The following is a 16,891-nucleotide window of genomic DNA, read 5'->3' on the forward strand; positions in this document are numbered from 1 at the left end:
AATGGGACGGATCGGCAGCCCCTGCTGACTGAATCCTCCTGTTCTCTGTAACGCAGAACAATAATTGTATCTATCCAATGAGTTCAATTCACTCCTGTTAGAATTTCTTTGAACTCAGTGGTATTATCCTCGGGATGAACGTGTGGATTTTTTAAAAGTTTAAATTCACCATCAGAAAGCCTGTTCTCTCTGACTCGGGGTCTACAAAGGCAGCTGTGTTGTTCTAGTTAGAAAAATATCTAGTTAGCTAATGACATGGCAATTAACTGCTATTTCCACAAACACACCAATCCTCTTTTGTGTAAGATGCAATTAGGGGGCAGCAGTCTGTGGTGAGGGATATGATCAGACACATCCTCTTGCAAATGAGATTTCATTCCAATTGTTTATTTCAGTCCAAGGCCCGTTCGCTGCATCGCTCCCCGGGAAAGGTAGCCATGAAAACAGCCTCAATTGTGAGCCAGAGCACACATGCGCCAAAGAAATGAAACGTCACTGAAAGGGGATTGTTTCATCTTTATGGAAATTAGGCATGTGAGAGCGTAGGTTTCAAATATTCAATTGCACATGCCCCAGGGTCCCATATGCCAGCAGCACACAGTAATCACAGGATCATTAACCACCCCTCTGAACAGGGCCCCGTTACTGCCTGAATACAGAGGTATCATATGGACATGTGCAGACAGTTCTAAAGGGGAGGTTTAATCAGAAATAAATGCACCTGCTCGCATTTCCAGTGAAAATGCAGCCACGGTGTTCAGGAATTGCTCTCCTATAGATCACAGAGAGTTAAATGGCTCTGCTCTGCCATTTGGACCCACCGCACTTCCCTTTGTATTGTGGTGGAGCCTCAACTGAGTTCACGGCCCCATTGTGCTAGGTGCTGTACATAGACTGTAAGCTCATTGGGGGCACAGGCCGTCCTTGCTGGGTAAGAGACACTGGAACTCCCCATTTTGCAAACGGAGAAATGAGGCACGAGGAAAATAAGTGATTTGCCCAAGATCAGGCAGGAAGCATGTTGCAGAGGTAGGAATCAAACCCAAATCTACAAGTCTAGTGCCTTAACCACAAGGCCATCCTTCCTCTCCAACTAGGCAGACACCAGGGTGCCATGATGGCGGACATACAACCCAGTGAGGTCCAGCAGAACGAACTGGAAACACCGGAAAGGCCTTAAGTGACTATTTCAATGAAAGGTGGCTCATTCCTGCAGGTTTCTTGTAATTTCCTTAGTTTGTTCCTTAATCAGTCACATCACGCACGTTGGAGGAGGTAGACCCCAAGCATTTCATTGCTGCCTTAGCAATGATGAAGGGAAGGGAAAAAAATAAACCCCCAACGCTACTATCTCACAAAACCCTGAGTCAATTAAATGAACGTTCTTCCCTATACATTTGCCTGCCATGACAAGCATTTTTATCTGCTTTCATAGGTCATTTGAAATCAGATCAGCTTCTCACCTGATGTATTGCAAGAGAGAAGTCCTTGTCACAGCAGGGAAAGGTTCATACATAGGTCGCAGCAGAACTTAGCTTTGCTGGAATGGGATGCTCTGAAGATCAGAATCGTTTCAAAAGATAAATGTAAGAGTCCCTGGGATTAGGATGTCCAAATCCATCCATTAAATTCAGAGCAGCAGCAATATTTCCCCTGAGCCAACAGGATGCAGATCAATAGCTGCCGATGCCCTAGATGATGTTATTCCACGAGAATTAAAAAGATGCTGGCTCCTCGAGATGCGATGCTCTGAAAGCACGAGCCAATCTTTGCCAGCTCCCTGAATCACAAACATAACTGCCCTGGAAACACAGAGATTTAAAATAGGTTTAAGAAATTCACCCCATGCAGAGAGCCATGCACCATTTACTTTGCACTTAAGCAGTGGCATAGGCCTTGGGTTGATCATCTTTACCAGGGGTAAATTTCATCATGTGCACGCATAGTTAGTTCTCAGAGCTCAATTCAACCCTGGTGTAACAGGTGTGACTCTACTGAACTCACAGCTGAATTCAGCCCTGCAGCTGTTATGGTTCTATCAGTTGTAGAGCATCTGGTAGACTGTCCTGGGGACAGAGCTGCAAGTGGCTCTTTGATGAGTCTCCTGTGGCAATTTGCAGCCCATGATATTAAAACTGTGTGTGGTTTAATTAACAACCAATCAGGATGCTTTTACTAGGTTATTAACCAATTGTAAAATAGTTGGTCAGTCATTTTGCTGTGCGAATTTAAATGTTATATATAGTCAATGAACTCACATGACTGTGGCTCTTTTGGGTAATGTAAATCACTCATTTGGCTCCTGAACCACTGAGGTCCGAGCATCACTGCTTTAAAGTGTCACTTTCACAGTGAGTGACGCCTGTTAATGCTTCAGAGCCATTAGAGCCAACAGATTGTGTGTACCCCTTTTGAAAACCCCAAACAAGGTTGGATTTCTAGGTATTCTAGCAGAGTTCCAAATAGACACATCAGGCGTTAGAGTGAAATGAAACAGCCTTGGCAAATCAGAATAGAGACTGGAATAGCTTAAATCGAGGGTGCCTCTGAGAAATTACAGTTTTTAGAAACAAAAGTGTTCCAGAGCTCAAATTTCTGTTACATTTGATTGCCCCAAAACTTCATAACAATTTAGATTTTAAAAGTCAGAAAGTGTTTGGGGGCGGGAAGGGGAAATCTATGCAATATTTAGTAACCAAGGATGATTACAAAGGAGAGCAACTCCTCAAATCTTTCACCAGCATAATATCTGACCAAACCCTGGAGTCCTAACTCATTAAATGCTCCCACAGATATTAAAGGACTGCAGAATTGAGGCTATAAAGCAAGATTCCCCCCCCCCCGTACATCTCCTGCCCCATGTCACCTCTACATATCCTACCCACAATCTAAATGGCTTGTTTCCCCCCCGCCCCCACCAGATTGCACTGCAAGCCAATTCCCTTCACCATCCCTAGGTCTTTTTCCTAGATAAATGTCTTCCCAGTTACAGAATCTCACTAACAATTCTACCTGTAATTTCCAAGGCCAGACTGGGGATTATTTAATCAGCTCTGAAAATCTCATCCTACAGTTCTACGCATGTGTGAGCTGATTTCTCTAAGATCAGTCATTTTCCATTTCTTGCCTACGTGTTTTTAAACTCTCTAACACCCGGATTCCGATCTCCGTTATGTTTGCTGTAAATCCAGCCCAGCCCCACCGAGTTACCCTGCATTTACGGTAGCATAACGACAAAAGAGACTCTTGGTTCCCCTCTCACCCCCTCCCCGAGTTTATTTTTGTCCTTGCTGTTCCTTCTCATTCATTCACCCCTGCCCCACACCTCACCTATGATCACCATTAAAACAAAAAAACTGCTGCAAGTATTTTAGGGCCTGATTTTCAGAGACAGAGAGGACACATCAGCACTTATTATTGGAGGAAGAGCGTGTGTGTGTGTGTGTTTATGTGTGTGCCCACACACACACGTACGTGCGGGGGGGAGGCATTGAACCCCAGTGAACTGAACCATTAATGCACGCACAAGGGCATGTATGTTTGATGGAGCTTACATGCAAGCTGATGTGTGTGCATACATTGCTCTCAGTCTACATCATGCAGCTTTACAGTATGGTCTGAGATTGCTTTGCCTAACACCCTTCACAGTGTGCCTGTCTGTTTGGGGCACTTTTAAATTAGAAGGGTTGAGTTTTGTTCAACTGATGCAAAAGGTGAAACGTCAGTGATTTATATTTGCTCTCCAGATCCACACCTTGCTGGCTGCTATACAATAAACACAAGTTAAATGTTGAGGGCTGCACTACATGAATAAAACCAAATGAAATTAACATCTGTGACACTTACAGCTCCTTTTTAGGCCAAAGATCTATTGATCTCGACATTTTACAGTACCTCATTTTGCATGGGCCATGTTTTCTTCATGTTAAACCTTTTCCTTCCTGACCTAGTGTGGGTAGAGCAGGAGGATGATGACTCCTGAGGCCATCACTGACTATGTGACCCTGGGCATGTTCTAAGATACTACAGTGAAATCGTTTATATTGACAGAAGTCACTGAACTCCCATGTTCAGTTTCTTCAATTGTAAAATAAGCCCTGGCTGGGATGATTTAGTTGGGGATTGGTCCTGCTTTGAGCAGGGGGCTGGACTAGATGACCTCCTGAGGTCCCTTCCAACCCTGATATTCTATTCTATGATTCTATGTAGCTTAAGCCTCACAGCATCACTTTGATCATCAATTGATGCCTATTTGAAGCCGCACTAAGGCGGAGAAGAACAACTGTCGATCAGACAGCCTTCAGCAACAGCAAGCAGCTCGTTAGCTATGCAGAGCAGAGCAGCTTCTACCTTATGACCAGATGAGAAGCTGTCATGGAGCATTTGGAAACGGTGAAGAGAAAGATGCTGAGAAGAGACAGACGCTGAAGGGGGGGAATCAAGTGACTTCACAAGAGCATCGGCTGCAGAACTTCAGTACCCAGTGGAACATTCGCCCACTAGACGGAACACTTAGCAAGACAGCTGTTATTCAGCCAGATCCTTAGAGCAATAAAATCCCAGGGAAACAGACTGAGTGGTTGGTACAAGAAAGAAGCCCAGAAACTTAATTAAAGCCAACTGATTGTAAGCAGTCCCAGTAAATAGGAGAAGAGCAGATGCCTTTGGATTACTTATCAATGGATTCATTAGCCATGGAAGGAAATAAATTTGTTATAGCTGTCAACCGTTTCCTTGTTGTCACCAGCGTTAAAAGGTTCTGTACAAGGAGCTTGGCTTAGTATAGGACTGGGGCTCAGGAAACCTCAGTTCTATTCCTGGCTCCACCACTGGTCTGCTGGGTGACCTTGGGCCTGGCACGTCACCTCCGTGCCTCAGTTTCCCTATATGTAAAAAAGGGAAAATCCACACAAGTGCTTTCGAGTCCTACTGACAGTACATAGCTCATCACCTCCCTTCTTTCCTCTGTTGCCTTTTACTCCAGCTGTTGGAATAATTCTAGATCTCTAAACTGCCTGTGTGATTGAATTACTCCATTTTGTGTAACTAGGAGACTGATGCCTCTGTTTTCTGCACCTTACATTTCTAATAACTTCTTCTGTGCAGAGACAACAGCCCATTTGACCAGAGAAACACAAGCTATGCCCTCTCCTGGAGACCTACTTTTGTTCAATCTTACTATCTTTAAGCCAACAGAAAAATTAGAGCAAAATATGTGTTGTTAGTTTGGATTATGTGCATAGGAACAGTTATAGAAAGGAAAAGTAGAGGAGATATTGGAAAGGTTTACAAAGATACCTAGGCTTACTTGGTCCTGCCTCAGTGCAAGGGGTTGGACTTGACTTCTCAAGCCCTACATTTGTAGAATTCTATAAAATTAGGTTTTCCCCCTTAAATTCTTGTTCTACTTCCAAAAAATGGCAGATTACTTAAAAGAGAAATATTTGAGGAAACGAGAGATTTTACAGCATGTTAGGTATTAATTCTGTTAGTATACATAAAATTAGAATTCTAGGACACCAGTCTTACAAACGACCACTTATACAAGCTGTTTTTCCCCAACCAGGAGTGGGAAGGGAAGTGGGGGAAAATGATAATTAAAGTGATGTTGACGAGTAACAAGACATCATTCCTTCACACTACCAGGCACTGAAGGCATCAGAAAGAACTTTGCAGCAGTTTGAAGGGCAAGACGAAAGCAAAGCAGTGCACCATACTGCGATTTATGCACTGGACCAGCTGTAACTGAGATGTCCAATTTTACAATTTTTGATTTTATGAACTCATCCCTTCATAAAATAGGAGATGTACTGTAATTGGTTTGAGCTAACACCGTATAAGCCAAAAATAGAGACCGATTCTGCCCCAGAGAACTTAAGATATGTCCACACGGCAATTAAACACCCGCAGCTGGCGGCTGACTTGGGCTCAGGCTGCAGAGTTGTAAAATTACTGTGTAGACGTCCAGGTTCAGACTGGAACCTGGGCTTTGAGACCTGCCCTCTTGCGTATCCTTACGGTGTAAGACTTGCTCAACACACAGTTTGTGCACACTTCTGAAAGTGATTTAGTTAAATCAGTACAACCTGCCTAGTTTGGAGACTCTTAAAACAGCGTTAAACCAGTTTTAACATGTTAAGCTTTATGACCTGTCTACACAGGTACGTTTTTTTTCCAGCAGAACTTAAAGGTGTAAATTTAAACCCACATGGTTTGACCATTGTTACAACCATTATGCTGACACACTTATTCTGGTATAAGACGACTTGCCACCCTCTCCAGACTCTGGACTAATGTCACTTAAGGGGATTAAGGTTATTCCAAAAGCCATTCATAGAATCTTAGAAATGTAGGACTGGAAAGGACATGGATAAGTCATGCAATCCAGTCCTTTGCACTAAGGCAAGACTAAGTATTATCCAGACCAACCCTGACAGCTGTTTGGTGAACCTGTTAAAAACCTCCCATGACCGAGATTCCACAACCTCCCTAGTATCAGGGGGTACCTCCCTAGGTAATTCATTCCAGTGCTTAACTACCCTGATAGGAAGTTTTTCCTAACATCTAGCCTAGATCTCCCTTGCTGCAATTTAAGCCCATTGCTTCTCATCCTGTGGTTAAGGAGAAAAATTTATCACGCGCCTCTTTATAACAACCTGTTATGTATTTGAAGATTGCTATCATGCCCCACCTCCCGCAGGCTTCTCTACTCCTCTAAATCCATTCTTTTCAATCTTTTCTTGTACATCATGTTTTCTAGGCCTTTCATCATTTTTGTTGCTCTCCTCTGGACATTCTCCAATTTGTCCTCATTTTTCACAAAGCGTGGGGCCCAGAACTGGACAAAGTATCGACACTGAGTAAAATGGAAGAATAACTTTGTGTCTTGCATACAACACTCTTGCTAATACAGCAGCATTACATTGTTGACTCATTAGTTAGTGATCTACTGTAACTCCCAGATCTTTTTCTGCAGTAATTTCCCATTTTGTATTTGTGCAATTTTTGTACTTGAATTCAAATCTGCGCAACCCATGGTAAAGAAAAAAAGAAGCAGCAGCAGATAACCTAGTGTACCTTGCTCATGTGAGTGCCTGGGTTTGGAGATTTGAAACCACAGCCCTGCATGTGCTCTCCCTGAAGTTAATGACATGTTCATCTCAGAGTAGAATGTGGCTCTTCACCTTAGTCATTGCAGAACATGGAGTAATGGTCTCAAGTTGCAGTGGGGGAGGTTTAGGTTGGATTTTTTCACTAGGAGGGTGGTGAAGCACTGGAATGGGTTCCCTAGGGAGGTGGTGGAATCTCCATCCTTAGAGGTTTTTAAGGTCAGGCTTGACAAAGCCCTGGCTGGGATGATTTAGTTGGGGATTGGTCCTGCTTTGAGCAGGGGGTGGGACTAGATGACCTCCTGAGGTCCCTTCCAACCCTGATATTCTATGAATTGCCTCAACCACCGCAGCTGGACAGGAATGTTCCATCAGAACACTTTGCTCTTGGAAAAATGCCAACTTGTCAAAAGCAAAGCTTGTCAATTTGAACCAATTGTCATGTAGAAGAAAAGCAACGCAAGTGATGTCATCACCATGTTCTGTTTCAACATTCTGATTTTTTGGAATGACTGTTTCTAAATTTTTTTATTATATAAAAGAAGTTTCAAAGCAGTCAAAACAATGTGCTTTGATTGACCCAAGCCAAGTTTTTTTCTCCCCTAGAATATAATTGTGGGGAGGAATTTTTAACCTATTTTGCTTTCTTCCAGGACACACAAATATTTTCAACTCAGGCAATTTCCCAGAAAAAACACAGAAAATGTGGTTCCCACCCAGCTCTACTAAACACAGTGTCTTATTGTGAGGGACTTCAGGGCTGTGGAAGAGTTGACCTGGGGAACAACTGATCAATATTTAACAGTCCCCTATAGAGAGTGTTGTTTCTTCCCAACTGGTTTGTTGCACCCTTTCCACAGTGCTGAGTTGGTTTCCAGCTTGCAGTGTAACAACAATGCTAAACAGACTCTGAATACAACACTAACCATTGCTACAAGCAACAAACAATCTTCAAGTCTTGCATTGTCTATTGTGATACGAGGGGAATGGATGGTTGCTCTGGAAACTGTAGGCCAGCTCACAAAATGCGTCATTTACTTCTCCAGTAATGTCCTTCATTTTCCTCTTGACCTGTAAGTTAATGGAACCTTTGAATTATCCCTGGGCACAGTCTCAATGCTCAAGGATGCAAGTCAGACTGAATACATCACGCCTTAAAAGGACTAGGGATGTAACCAGTTAGGATAGCATCCTATTCCCTACTAATTCATTTATTTCCTGAGCCAGTATATCGTTTATTTTTGTGAAACACTTTGCCTTAAAGAATACAAGCAATAGAAAGGTGCCGTATGACATAACAACTTGGGCCAAAACAAAGCATCAAGGTTGCTATGCGTGGGCACCCCTCATCCCCTGAAACCATCCAAGTGCTGATTTGTGAAGCATAATTCTATAGAAACACAATAACTTACATTGACTTATTTTAGTATATTAAACGCATGCCATATGTCAAAGAGATGTCTCTTTAAGGAATAGAAAATAGAATATATATTCCCACTTGGCCATGTTAGTGTTACCAAGGCAACCTTGAATTTCTAACTACCTGGCTTTGGAGCTGTTATATTCTTAGCCTTAACAGAAGTTTTTGTAGTTTAATTTCCCTGTTGTATAGTGTAACTAGCCAATTATGGTTAAGAACCTAAAGCTGTAGTCAGTGAGCCACAGTTCCTTCAAGTGGGGCTACCTGTACACTTGGCTAAGCTCAAGTTTCCTTGCTTGCATGATCAAGGGCTAGACACATTTTGACTCTTCTCACTAACAACTTTGTGGAGGATAATTTAAGATTCAATACAAGGAAAGAGTCACAAGCCACTTTCCATGAAGCAGGGCTCTGGGAAGGTGACTCTTAGCACTAGGTACATTTAGAGACTCATGGTTTTGCGGCCACCAAGTTAACGCTTGAAACTTGACTTTCCATTTATACAAAGATCCATCAAATGGCATTACTCCCTTCTCAGAACTGGGACTAGACCCTGGGAGTCTAACCGCCCAGTCCCTGCTCCGCCTCGGATATTGTTGAGGCAACGTTACCCAGATCAACTGCTGGTCACACACAATACTGCAGAATGTAAGAGCCATTGAAGAATTATGCGACTGTTGATTCTGTTTGCGTGCACCAGGTCTTAAAAAACAGAAGGGACTCTGCCGCTGGCAAAGAACAGCAGCACCCATTCTGCACTGGGGTCAATGCGGACCATCAGAGCAGACTTACGCACTATGCTCTCTCCCTCAAGAATTTAACCTCCTGGAAAGCAGAGAAGTTTGAAGCTTCTCTCTGCTGCTCTCCAAAGCTTGGAGAGCAGTGAATTCTGTAAGAAGTGGTGGACCTTTGTGAAGCAGCTTTTTATGTAAGCTCCCTGGCTTAGGACTATGGGTGTTCTGTTAGCAAGGAGTGATGCCACAAGCAGGCAGATCTCTAAAAAACAAGGTTTTATTCGGCATGCTGAGTGGCCCGTCACCATGTTACTTGCAGAGGGTCTGATACTTATGGCATCAGATACCAACCAGATCCTCTTTCTCCAATTCCACTCGTCACATTACAGCAGGAAAAGCCATTGATAATAAGATTAGTAGCTAGGGCACAGTGAGTTAGTTACAGTGTCTGTGAATGGCAGGGTGCTCGGAGAAGCGTGCCAAGAACAGGTCTGGGAATAATGAGGAGTCCAAAGGAATTCACCCCCATCAAATTGCAGGCAATTGCTAAAATTAAAAGTCTTTTTAACTGGAATGATCAGTGTGGAGAAAACAAGTCTGTTTGGTATAGATTACAAGATTAAGAGCTACATTCTCCAGACAGAGCAGCATGTGCGCGTCTGCTGACGGGCTGTATTAACCTGAATACAGAATAGCTGCTGGTCTTTGCCAGCAGAGTCTGCCCAGTCTTTAAAGATGCAGTGCAGGTAAGCAGAGTCACAGAGCTACTCACACACCTGGGTCTCCAAAACTAGCCTTTGCTTCGTGCAGAGCCAGCTGATGAAGTGGCAAGAAGATGAAAGCAGAGCCCTGCAACATGTGGTATGTACTGCAATCCAAGTGCCAGCAGGCACATGGATTCAAGCTAAAACCAATAAGGGTAGTTTGACTTCTATATGGGGGGGGCCAGCCCCAACCAGGCCAATAGGGCCACACATGGGGGGCAAATTCTGTGCCTGCCGGAGGATTTGCAGTTCGGGGGGGTAAACCCCCCCCCCCACACACACACACATATAACTATGCCCATGCTAAAACCTTGGGCTTCTATTTAGCTGGTTGTGTTGCCTCTTCCCATATCTGAACTGTGCTCTATTTATTTTCCCTGTCATTGGTTTGCTTTTTAACCCACCAGGCTAAATTATCTCAAAGCATCTTTCCATTTGTCTAACATGCACCATCTTGTGGCAAGATGGGAAACTACAGTAAGGGTGAGATTTTAATTTTTTTTTTTTTTTTTTTTTTTTTTTTTTTTTTAACATAGACGTTAGCTACAGCAAGACTATGTCACTTCTTACATGGCCCTCCTTATGCGGCATCTGATCACCTCCTTTACCGGGCCATGTATTTACTCTTAATAGTCCTGCCAATCAGAGAAACTTCAGTGGCCTTTGCTTTGTAGTGTAGCAGGATCTGGGCCCCTAGAAGTTAACGCGATGCAAGTACTGCAGGCTCCTGCCCATGCAAAATGCAGCTCAGTAGCCACTGCACTAATTATACTTTGCCTTTTCTATAGCCACATCCATCAAAGGGCCTTAAAAGTCTTGACAGGTATTGAGTCTTTCAGCATCCCGGGGGAGTCCTAGAACCATTTGACTGGAAACACAACCAAGGCACAGCTGGACTTGCTCAAAGCTCTACCATTGGGAACCAAACCCAGGAGACCCAGGGCCTTGGTGGATCAACGTAAAGGAGCATAGTCTGCGTATCAGGAGCATGTGATGCTGGAGTGTGCCATAACTGGCTGCGATCCGCTGCAGGGCACGTGCCCATATCGCTGAAGAAACAGAAGCATGGAAAGCCAGGAGGAAGCAGGGCTCATTTCTGGAAGTGGAGGTCAGGTAGGAGACCCTTGCAGCTGAAGAAAGGTGGATCAGGACTGGCCTATGGATAATCACAGTAGCCGTTTTCCATACATGTGCCAGGTCACTGAGCGAACGCTTTGAAGCGGGACGGGTGGCCTTGCACTTGAAAATTCCAGAGGCTCTGCAGCAAAGTTCTAATCCTGATGGCCATCTCCTTCACCTCCCTGCCACCCCAGCCCTTCCCCTCAACTCACTTGCCCCCTCTCCCTCCGAGTATATCCATATGCAAGAGCAGGCAACTTGCCTAAAGCCAGAGCATCAGGATTCAGTCCCATGTAAACCTAGGGTGCCCCAATATTAGCTAAACACATCCACAGCAGTTGGGTTTTGTAGATCCTAGAAGCCCTGGTTGGGATTTCAAGGGAGCCCTAGAAGAATTAGGTGCCCAGTTGCCCTTGGACTTCAATAAGCACTTAAATCTTGGGCTTCTTGAAATATCCCAACCTAGGTATGTTTGCTTTAGCACACGGGCTTCCTTTCCCCTTGCGTCCCACAATCCTTCCTGCAGGACAAGGAAGCGAGGAGAAACAGCCAGGGCTGCAGCATCTCAAGCTGTCATGCAGGCTCTCGGAGACGAAGATTTCAAAATCCTCTTGGAATAAACACTGAAGTCTCTAGAAGCGGGGAGATGAAGCGCTTGAGTTTAGCAGCTTGTCCGGAGATCTTTTCTCAAGGAGCTACATCAGAACCAGGTTTCCTCTGAAACAGTCATTACAGACAGCCAGAGAGTAACACATTAGAAGCTATTAAAGCAGTTATAGAATCCCAGGATTTTGTTTAAACTGAGTCATTACCAATGTTGTACCAAGAATCCCACTCAGCAGAGCGAATATTTTCCCTGTTCAGCAAAAAGAAAAAAGTTCAATTATGAGATCTGGTCTAGCCCACACAAACCAAGAGTGGGGTAGTGAGTTCTTTTCTTAGCTCTCGCAACCAGCCCTGGCTCCAGTCCCAGCCCTGCTGCTGACTTACTGTATAACCTTGAGCAAGGCACTTGGGGTAAAAGAGGAATAGATGGGGAAACTGAGGCACGGATTAAGGCCCAGACCTCAAACGTATTTATTCTCCTAAATTCCATTTAAATCATTACTGGTTAGGTGCCTTTTGAAGGACTGGGGCTTAATCAGTGCCTCCGTTTCCCCATCTATGTCTCTTTTACCCTGTTTGCAAAGTGTGATAAACACTTCCCCGGGGGTGGGGAAATCGAGCAGCGTTAATGTCACGCTCCCTGTCAGTACCCAGCTGGAGCCGGGAAGCTAATGATCCAACCAGTGGACCAAATTCAGTGATGAATCCTGGTCATGTATCACCATGCTGTGCATACGCTGAGAAGAACACTTCCCGGACTCATATGGATATTGAGGGGCCTATTTAATTAAGGTTAGGGAAGCACTCGGATCCTCAGGTGGAAGGTGCTTTAGAAATTCAAAGGGTCAATAATTAGGCTTAAAAAAAAATGGTAAAACAGGATAAGAATGCCCATACTGGGTCAGAGCAAAGGTCCATCTAGCCCAGCATCCTGTCTTCCGACAGTGGCCAATGCCAGGTGCCCTAGAGGGAATGAACAGAACAGGTAATCATCAAGTGATCCATCCTCTGTCACCCATTCCCAGCTTCTGGCAAACAGGGGCTAGGGACACCATCCCTAGTAGCCCGACACCACTGTTTATACTGTATGCCATAATTCACGTTTATACGGTGCTTTTCTTCCTAAGTAAGCTCTAAGTATTTTAAAAGCTTATACACACGCTATTTGCAGGAATTATTCCACCACCCTCCCCTGAAATGCAGCCACCTCTAGGGCTGACCACAACGGCTCTTTAACAGCACACAGGGACAGCAAATAGTTTCAGGGGAGGAAGTGACAAACAAACACCATATCCAAAAGTGAGCATGGAAGAGAACTTAATGAGTCAGAATGCAACTTCACTGGAACAGCAGGACTACGTCCTACTCTACCATTGCAAGAAGTGTCCTTGGCTCTTTGAAGAGCCATATGCTGCCATTTTACAATCTATTTTTTAAAGGATTACAATTATCTGGAGACATGGTAGGCTGCGCTTGGAATCTATTTGGCTCTTGTGGACGTTACAATAATGCAGCTGCCTGTGGCTTGATCAATACCAAGCACCACTCTTGTTAATGCACCTTAACGAGCGCTTGCAAAAAAAATGAGACCTTTCCCTTCCTAAAAGATTCCAGTACTTACTATTTGCATACTGAAGCCCAGCTGCATTAGATGCCTGGACAAGCAGACAAAGCTGTTTTAAATATTCTGGCTTAAATGCACTCGTCCGGATCCAGGAATCCTTGTTCAGTGCGTGGGCAAACCTCTTTGAAACCATCAGAGTTTTGCCAGAGTAAAGATTTGATTCAGCAAGGATTTGGCTTGTTTTACAAGAGTTGCAAGCGACACAAAGGAAGTTGCCCACAGCACAAAACATCTTCTCTCGGGGCAAAGTTTAGCATTGGTTATAAGTTGGGATCAAAAGACTGATTCCATGCTGTAGTTCATTGTCCCGAGCCATTGCACATGATGGGTGGATCACATACCAAGTGTTGGAGTCATCCATTGTACTACAGTCCTATTCCTTCGGAGCAAGGAGTTGTCTAGCTGCAAAATTTGTACCAGTTGTGTATTCGCTGCATGTAGACAAGCCACACTCTGAGAACTGGCTTGAGGGCATTTCCATGTTTGTCTATTCATGCCACCAGATCATCTCTACCTTGCTTACAAGTTAAGTGTCTTTTCCACCCACTTGGCAGACTAAAGTGAAGTTCTGTCTGGCACATGCATCACTGACAATGATTCTGCAATCAGAACCCAGGTCAGTAGTTCTTTTGATGATGCACCAGCCAGAGTAGAAACCAACTCACTCTTCCAAAGCGGAAATGGTCCAAGTTCACTGCCTGGTGGGCCTTGTCAATTTCAAGTGTAAACTGTTGAGGGCAAGGCCCATCTCTTATGTGTGTTTGTCCAATATCCAGCACAAGAGAGTCCCAGTCTCAACTGGGGCCTACAGGCACTCCCCAAATATCAGTAAGTCTGGTCTGTTGCTGTAACCCCTTCCCCCCAAAGCCTACAAAAACCTCAGAATCCTTTGAGCTCAGAAATTCCTTTTCCTTGGCTCGCTCTGGACATTTACTAATGTGTTTATAGGCTAACAAGTGACCTTCCTGCCTCTGCATTTGTATCTGTTGTCCCGTAAACTCACTCACCATGGGTTCTGCGTACCCTGCCCAAATTTATAGGGACAGTCCCGATATTTGGGGCTTTTTTATATGGGCTCCTATTCCTCCCACCCCGTCCTGATTTTTCACACTTGCTATCTGGTCACTCTAGCCCCAGGGTATGAGAGAGACAAGGTATGTGAGGGACTATCTTTTATTGGACCAACTTCTGTTGGAGAGAGAAAGACAAACTTTCAAGCCACACAGAGTTCCTCTTCAAGTCTGTGTAGCTCAAAAGCTTGTCTCTCTCTCTCCAACAGAAGTTGGTCCAATAAAAGATATTCCCTCACCCACCTTGTTTCTCTAAACTCAGTACAAGCTTTAACATAGCATCACTGGGAAGACAGAGAGTGGAGCTCAGAGGTAAAGTGCCTCGCATATACTGCTTATGTTTATTTGACAACCAAGGGCCCAGAATACTTTGCAAGCCATATAGAACACTGAAGAAATGCAACCACCTCTGGGGTGGAAGGCAACAGCATCCGTAAAACAGGGGACTTGGATGCAAGTGACGATTGATTGATAGACCCCAGTGCTCAGGGGATGCACATGGAGGGGTTTGCTTGAGCAGAGGATGTTTTTCTGTCTCTGACCAGAAAGACCCACCCAGTACATTGCAGCTTGACTCAATTTACTCACAGCATCGAGGCAGAATATGCCGCTTCAGTTTGATGCTACACATGGTCTAAGGGAGACTGTGACTCCATACCTGACACTTCCCAGAATCCAGCCTGGAGGAAATGGCTGTAAGCCTGGAGGGCTGGGCAAAGAGGCACAGCACAGCCCTGGACCCTCACTAGTCTTCCTAGATGCGAAGGCTGAGGGGGGATATGATTGCTATCTTCAAATATATCAGAGGGGTTAATACAAGGGAGGGAGAAGAATTATTCCAGCTTAGTACAAATGTGGACACGAGAACGAATGGATACAAACTGGCCGGGGGGAAGTTCAGGCTTGAAATTAGACGAAGGTTTCTGACCGTCAGAGGGGTGAAATATTGGAACGGCCTTCCGAGGGAAACGGTGGGGGCGACGGACCTGTCTGGTTTTAAGATTAAGTTGGATAAGTTTATGGAGGGAATGGTTTAATGGTAAAACATAGTAGACGAGGAAAACCAAGCAATGGTACATGAATAGCATAATGGCCAACAAGGGTCAGGCTAGAGACTCTTGCCTATATGCTCGGGGTATTACTGATCGCCATATTTGGGGTCGGGAAGGAATTTTCCTCCAGGGTAGATTGGCTGAGCCTCTGGAGGTTTTTCGCCTTCCTCCGCAGCATGGGGCAGGGATCACTAGCAGGAGGGTCTCAGCCGATTGAAGTCACTAAAACACAGGATTGGGGACTTCAACGGCAGAGTCCAGGGAAGGGTCTTGCAGCCTGCAGCATGCAGGGGGTCAGACCAGATGATCATAATGGTCCCTTCTGACCTTAAAGTCTATGAGTCTATGAGATGCAGGGATGGGAGGAGCATCCTTGAACTTGGGTCAGTCAATGAAATCCCTCACAACAGGGTAAGGGATCTCTTGCAGGCCAGGCAGCATAGCAAGACAGCTAGATTGCACCATGGAAATCAATTGGAGCTGTAGGTGCTCAGAACTTCGGAATGTGCCTAAATTTATGTCAGAGATCCACAAGATATTTTAAGCAGTCCCTTGGATGAGCCCCTACTGTGTGGCAGACACCCCCCAAGGGTCCCCACATATCCTTACGGGCAGGCCACCAGGACTTCTTCACACCATGTGCTCTGCCCAGACAGCAAGTCTAACTAGATGGTCTCTGACCAGGAGGCTTTATGCTCTTCTGGGAGCAATGCACCCCAGCACGGCTTTGCAATGACACCAGGGAACCTTTTCAAAGAAGGAGGGTTTGTTCATCAGCTGGGACTCAGCATTGGGAAGTCCTAAGGTCAGCACAGGGAAATGCAACTTAAGAGAGTCTAACCTGGCCAAGCCAATGCAATCAGCCAGCCAAGCTGCTATGGATTCCTGTCTGTGTCAGTCCCAGGAGAGACTCTATGTCTCTCAAAGGGGTCATCTTTACTCCAGCCATCTGACAACCCATGTGTTATTAAGCTGGGGCCTTTGCTCTGCTTCCCAGCCAAGAGAGGGGTATGTGTGTGTGTGGGGGGGGGGGAGGGGTTCTCCTCCTTCTTGACTGGTAGATGGGAGTGCCCTGGCCCTTGGGGCTCCCGCTATCTTCTCGGATTCTCCATTGATATGGGTCAGTTTGAGCACGTTCCCCAACTACCCCAGACCAGACAGTTAGTGACAGAAACTCCTCAAGCCTCCCGGTTCTGCCCCAAGAGCAGATTTAATCCTTTTTCACCCCCTGGTTAGCACTGCAAAGTAGAGAGGGAAACTGAGGCATGAAAAAAATATATTACAAACCATTCCCATGTCATCACATCTCAGGCACTCCAATTGGGACGTTCTGACCTTGGACTGCAAGCGCTTCAGAGAAAAAGATTTTACCCTGTCTGCAGAGCCACATTCA

The sequence above is a fragment of the Trachemys scripta genome, chromosome 2, assembly GCF_013100865.1.
Source record: "Trachemys scripta elegans isolate TJP31775 chromosome 2, CAS_Tse_1.0, whole genome shotgun sequence".
NCBI classification, from domain to species: domain Eukaryota; kingdom Metazoa; phylum Chordata; order Testudines; family Emydidae; genus Trachemys; species Trachemys scripta.